We start from the raw sequence: 5,000 nt of genomic DNA on the forward strand, positions 1-5,000 counted from the left end.
GCGTCATGCACGCGGCGGTGCTTCTCAACGAGGGTTATCTTTACGCCACCTCGGAGCCTTTTGCAAGTGGAACTCTGTGAGCCTTCCGAGGAAGCTCTTTCTTAGCTCATGCACTGCTATGGCTCTGCTTCTCCCGTAAGGTGCCAGAGGTCTTTGGCGGGCTCCCCATTTTCACGGCTTGGTTCCTCTTCTGTTTCTGTCACTCGGCTGCTCTCTACTCCTCCTGCCTTTTCTGACACTGCTGTCAGATCTTGCGCTTGCTGCATCCTGTGCCAAATTGTGAGAGTGAGCAAGGCGCCTCGTGGCCCCTTTCTTCGTCACTGGCTCGTTGGTCTAGGGGTATGATTCTCGCTTTGGGTGCGAGAGGTCCCGGGTTCAAATCCCGGACGAGCCCTTGCTTACGGAAACCTTTGCTGCCGATCTGATGCCTGACGTGCTTCTCTCAATGGCTGCCAATCTGTTGAATTGATTTTTCTTGGAACTCACTACTGGGAAGGCGGTATGTTCCCTCTTGCTTGCCCTCCCACTGCCCTCCCCCTCTCCTCGGCTGGCCTTAGATTGCTTGTTGCATGCACAGGGTGCAGATTTTGAGCCCACGCGTATCTCCTTTTTTCCCCAGCTCTTCCGCTTCAAAAACACATTTTTGGTCAAATTCTCCATCGTCTCTCATGGACTTCTCTGCGGATGTTCCATGCGAGAGCCAAGCTTTTCTCTGGAGGTGCCAGGCAGGCGCTTCAAGCGACACAGCTGTTTATGCCAGGAAAATTGGAACGCAACAGTTCCGTCGTTGGCTCGTTGGTCTAGGGGTATGATTCTCGCTTAGGGTGCGAGAGGTCCCGGGTTCAAATCCCGGACGAGCCCTGCTCTCTCTGTCTGAGGGCGAGCCTGAGCGCTCTTCTTTTTCTCGCCTCCCTTTAACTAAAGCTCACCGTCCTCTGCGGCTGACCAAGCCGACAAATGTGAGAGTATCGACGCCAGTGCACGGCTTAGTCAAAACGTTGGCTCGTTGGTCTAGGGGTATGATTCTCGCTTCGGGTGCGAGAGGTCCCGGGTTCAAATCCCGGACGAGCCCTGCCTGGTGCGTGCTTGGCATAGCTCTCTCTCTCCCCATCTGTGCCAGTATGCTTTTGCAACGGTCTTACTCAAGGGCGCTTGGCTCTGCGTCATGCACGCGGCGGTGCTTCTCAACGAGGGTTATCTTTACGCCACCTCGGAGCCTTTTGCAAGTGGAACTCTGTGAGCCTTCCGAGGAAGCTCTTTCTTAGCTCATGCACTGCTATGGCTCTGCTTCTCCCGTAAGGTGCCAGAGGTCTTTGGCGGGCTCCCCATTTTCACGGCTTGGTTCCTCTTCTGTTTCTGTCACTCGGCTGCTCTCTACTCCTCCTGCCTTTTCTGACACTGCTGTCAGATCTTGCGCTTGCTGCATCCTGTGCCAAATTGTGAGAGTGAGCAAGGCGCCTCGTGGCCCCTTTCTCCGTCACTGGCTCGTTGGTCTAGGGGTATGATTCTCGCTTTGGGTGCGAGAGGTCCCGGGTTCAAATCCCGGACGAGCCCTTGCTTACGGAAACCTTTGCTGCCGATCTGATGCCTGACGTGCTTCTCTCAATGGCTGCCAATCTGTTGAATTGATTTTTCTTGGAACTCACTACTGGGAAGGCGGTATGTTCCCTCTTGCTTGCCCTCCCACTGCCCTCCCCCTCTCCTCGGCTGGCCTTAGATTGCTTGTTGCATGCACAGGGTGCAGATTTTGAGCCCACGCGTATCTCCTTTTTTCCCCAGCTCTTCCGCTTCAAAAACACATTTTTGGTCAAATTCTCCATCGTCTCTCATGGACTTCTCTGCGGATGTTCCATGCGAGAGCCAAGCTTTTCTCTGGAGGTGCCAGGCAGGCGCTTCAAGCGACACAGCTGTTTATGCCAGGAAAATTGGAACGCAGCAGTTCCGTCGTTGGCTCGTTGGTCTAGGGGTATGATTCTCGCTTAGGGTGCGAGAGGTCCCGGGTTCAAATCCCGGACGAGCCCTGCTCTCTCTGTCTGAGGGCGAGCCTGAGCGCTCTTCTTTTTCTCGCCTCCCTTTAACTAAAGCACACCGTCCTCTGCGGCTGACCAAGCCGACAAATGTGAGAGTATCGACGCCAGTGCACGGCTTGGTCAAAACGTTGGCTCGTTGGTCTAGGGGTATGATTCTCGCTTCGGGTGCGAGAGGTCCCGGGTTCAAATCCCGGACGAGCCCTGCCTGGTGCGTGCTTGGCATAACTCTCTCTCTCCCCATCTGTGCCAGTATGCTTTTGCAACGGTCTTACTCAAGGGCGCTTGGCTCTGCGTCATGCACGCGGCGGTGCTTCTCAACGAGGGTTATCTTTACGCCACCTCGGAGCCTTTTGCAAGTGGAACTCTGTGAGCCTTCCGAGGAAGCTCTTTCTTAGCTCATGCACTGCTATGGCTCTGCTTCTCCCGTAAGGTGCCAGAGGTCTTTGGCGGGCTCCCCATTTTCACGGCTTGGTTCCTCTTCTGTTTCTGTCACTCGGCTGCTCTCTACTCCTCCTGCCTTTTCTGACACTGCTGTCAGATCTTGCGCTTGCTGCATCCTGTGCCAAATTGTGAGAGTGAGCAAGGCGCCTCGTGGTCCCTTTCTCCGTCACTGGCTCGTTGGTCTAGGGGTATGATTCTCGCTTTGGGTGCGAGAGGTCCCGGGTTCAAATCCCGGACGAGCCCTTGCTTACGGAAACCTTTGCTGCCGATCTGATGCCTGACGTGCTTCTCTCAATGGCTGCCAATCTGTTGAATTGATTTTTCTTGGAACTCACTACTGGGAAGGCGGTATGTTCCCTCTTGCTTGCCCTCCCACTGCCCTCCCCCTCTCCTCGGCTGGCCTTAGATTGCTTGTTGCATGCACAGGGTGCAGATTTTGAGCCCACGCGTATCTCCTTTTTTCCCCAGCTCTTCCGCTTCAAAAACACATTTTTGGTCAAATTCTCCATCGTCTCTCATGGACTTCTCTGCGGATGTTCCATGCGAGAGCCAAGCTTTTCTCTGGAGGTGCCAGGCAGGCGCTTCAAGCGACACAGCTGTTTATGCCAGGAAAATTGGAACGCAGCAGTTCCGTCGTTGGCTCGTTGGTCTAGGGGTATGATTCTCGCTTAGGGTGCGAGAGGTCCCGGGTTCAAATCCCGGATGAGCCCTGCTCTCTCTGTCTGAGGGCAAGCCTGAGCGCTCTTCTTTTTCTCGCCTCCCTTTAACTAAAGCACACCGTCCTCTGCGGCTGACCAAGCCGACAAATGTGAGAGTATCGACGCCAGTGCACGGCTTGGTCAAAACGTTGGCTCGTTGGTCTAGGGGTATGATTCTCGCTTCGGGTGCGAGAGGTCCCGGGTTCAAATCCCGGACGAGCCCTGCTCTCTCTGTCTGAGGGCGAGCCTGAGCGCTCTTCTTTTTCTCGCCTCCCTTTAACTAAAGCACACCGTCCTCTGCGGCTGACCAAGCCGACAAATGTGAGAGTATCGACGCCAGTGCACGGCTTGGTCAAAACGTTGGCTCGTTGGTCTAGGGGTATGATTCTCGCTTCGGGTGCGAGAGGTCCCGGGTTCAAATCCCGGACGAGCCCTGCTCTCTCTGTCTGAGGGCGAGCCTGAGCGCTCTTCTTTTTCTCGCCTCCCTTTAACTAAAGCACACCGTCCTCTGCGGCTGACCAAGCCGACAAATGTGAGAGTATCGACGCCAGTGCACGGCTTGGTCAAAACGTTGGCTCGTTGGTCTAGGGGTATGATTCTCGCTTCGGGTGCGAGAGGTCCCGGGTTCAAATCCCGGACGAGCCCTGCCTGGTGCGTGCTTGGCATAGCTCTCTCTCTCCCCATCTGTGCCAGTATGCTTTTGCAACGGTCTTACTCAAGGGCGCTTGGCTCTGCGTCATGCACGCGGCGGTGCTTCTCAACGAGGGTTATCTTTACGCCACCTCGGAGCCTTTTGCAAGTGGAACTCTGTGAGCCTTCCGAGGAAGCTCTTTCTTAGCTCATGCACTGCTATGGCTCTGCTTCTCCCGTAAGGTGCCAGAGGTCTTTGGCGGGCTCCCCATTTTCACGGCTTGGTTCCTCTTCTGTTTCTGTCACTCGGCTGCTCTCTACTCCTCCTGCCTTTTCTGACACTGCTGTCAGATCTTGCGCTTGCTGCATCCTGTGCCAAATTGTGAGAGTGAGCAAGGCGCCTCGTGGCCCCTTTCTCCGTCACTGGCTCGTTGGTCTAGGGGTATGATTCTCGCTTTGGGTGCGAGAGGTCCCGGGTTCAAATCCCGGATGAGCCCTTGCTTACGGAAACCTTTGCTGCCGATCTGATGCCTGACGTGCTTCTCTCAATGGCTGCCAATCTGTTGAATTGATTTTTCTTGGAACTCACTACTGGGAAGGCGGTATGTTCCCTCTTGCTTGCCCTCCCACTGCCCTCCCACTGCCCTCCCCCTCTCCTCGGCTGGCCTTAGATTGCTTGTTGCATGCACAGGGTGCAGATTTTGAGCCCACGCGTATCTCCTTTTTTCCCCAGCTCTTCCGCTTCAAAAACACATTTTTGGTCAAATTCTCCATCGTCTCTCATGGACTTCTCTGCGGATGTTCCATGCGAGAGCCAAGCTTTTCTCTGGAGGTGCCAGGCAGGCGCTTCAAGCGACACAGCTGTTTATGCCAGGAAAATTGGAACGCAGCAGTTCCGTCGTTGGCTCGTTGGTCTAGGGGTATGATTCTCGCTTAGGGTGCGAGAGGTCCCGGGTTCAAATCCCGGATGAGCCCTGCTCTCTCTGTCTGAGGGCAAGCCTGAGCGCTCTACTTTTTCTCGCCTCCATTTAACTAAAGCACACCGTCCTCTGCGGCTGACCAAGCCGACAAATGTGAGAGTATCGACGCCAGTGCACGGCTTGGTCAAAACGTTGGCTCGTTGGTCTAGGGGTATGATTCTCGCTTCGGGTGCGAGAGGTCCCGGGTTCAAATCCCGGACGAGCCCTGCCTGGTGCGTGCT

The 5,000-nt window shown here is 55.2% G+C and overlaps 14 non-coding genes across 14 annotated transcripts; all 14 read left to right on the top strand.

The window, feature by feature from the left end:
* Positions 1 to 322: 322 nt before the first annotated feature.
* Positions 323 to 394, top strand: TRNAP-UGG (transfer RNA proline (anticodon UGG)). The gene has a single exon. It is a non-coding gene; the product is annotated as a tRNA-Pro (tRNA).
* A 395-nt stretch (positions 395 to 789) lies between these two features.
* TRNAP-AGG (transfer RNA proline (anticodon AGG)) lies at positions 790 to 861 on the top strand. The gene has a single exon. It is a non-coding gene; the product is annotated as a tRNA-Pro (tRNA).
* Positions 862 to 1,000: 139 nt separating this feature from the next.
* Positions 1,001 to 1,072, top strand: TRNAP-CGG (transfer RNA proline (anticodon CGG)). The gene has a single exon. It is a non-coding gene; the product is annotated as a tRNA-Pro (tRNA).
* A 410-nt stretch (positions 1,073 to 1,482) lies between these two features.
* On the top strand, positions 1,483 to 1,554 carry TRNAP-UGG (transfer RNA proline (anticodon UGG)). Its single transcript has one exon. It is a non-coding gene; the product is annotated as a tRNA-Pro (tRNA).
* Positions 1,555 to 1,949: 395 nt separating this feature from the next.
* TRNAP-AGG (transfer RNA proline (anticodon AGG)) lies at positions 1,950 to 2,021 on the top strand. The gene has a single exon. It is a non-coding gene; the product is annotated as a tRNA-Pro (tRNA).
* Positions 2,022 to 2,160: 139 nt separating this feature from the next.
* Positions 2,161 to 2,232, top strand: TRNAP-CGG (transfer RNA proline (anticodon CGG)). Its single transcript has one exon. It is a non-coding gene; the product is annotated as a tRNA-Pro (tRNA).
* Positions 2,233 to 2,642: 410 nt separating this feature from the next.
* TRNAP-UGG (transfer RNA proline (anticodon UGG)) lies at positions 2,643 to 2,714 on the top strand. The gene has a single exon. It is a non-coding gene; the product is annotated as a tRNA-Pro (tRNA).
* Positions 2,715 to 3,109: 395 nt separating this feature from the next.
* TRNAP-AGG (transfer RNA proline (anticodon AGG)) lies at positions 3,110 to 3,181 on the top strand. Its single transcript has one exon. It is a non-coding gene; the product is annotated as a tRNA-Pro (tRNA).
* A 139-nt stretch (positions 3,182 to 3,320) lies between these two features.
* TRNAP-CGG (transfer RNA proline (anticodon CGG)) lies at positions 3,321 to 3,392 on the top strand. The gene has a single exon. It is a non-coding gene; the product is annotated as a tRNA-Pro (tRNA).
* A 139-nt stretch (positions 3,393 to 3,531) lies between these two features.
* On the top strand, positions 3,532 to 3,603 carry TRNAP-CGG (transfer RNA proline (anticodon CGG)). The gene has a single exon. It is a non-coding gene; the product is annotated as a tRNA-Pro (tRNA).
* A 139-nt stretch (positions 3,604 to 3,742) lies between these two features.
* TRNAP-CGG (transfer RNA proline (anticodon CGG)) lies at positions 3,743 to 3,814 on the top strand. The gene has a single exon. It is a non-coding gene; the product is annotated as a tRNA-Pro (tRNA).
* Positions 3,815 to 4,224: 410 nt separating this feature from the next.
* Positions 4,225 to 4,296, top strand: TRNAP-UGG (transfer RNA proline (anticodon UGG)). Its single transcript has one exon. It is a non-coding gene; the product is annotated as a tRNA-Pro (tRNA).
* Positions 4,297 to 4,702: 406 nt separating this feature from the next.
* Positions 4,703 to 4,774, top strand: TRNAP-AGG (transfer RNA proline (anticodon AGG)). The gene has a single exon. It is a non-coding gene; the product is annotated as a tRNA-Pro (tRNA).
* A 139-nt stretch (positions 4,775 to 4,913) lies between these two features.
* Positions 4,914 to 4,985, top strand: TRNAP-CGG (transfer RNA proline (anticodon CGG)). The gene has a single exon. It is a non-coding gene; the product is annotated as a tRNA-Pro (tRNA).
* Positions 4,986 to 5,000: the final 15 nt, after the last annotated feature.

This window comes from Phyllobates terribilis, unplaced genomic scaffold (genome assembly GCF_046119375.1).
Source record: "Phyllobates terribilis strain yellow unplaced genomic scaffold, ASM4611937v1 Scaffold_5__5_contigs__length_657084704, whole genome shotgun sequence".
Lineage (NCBI taxonomy): Eukaryota > Metazoa > Chordata > Amphibia > Anura > Dendrobatidae > Phyllobates > Phyllobates terribilis.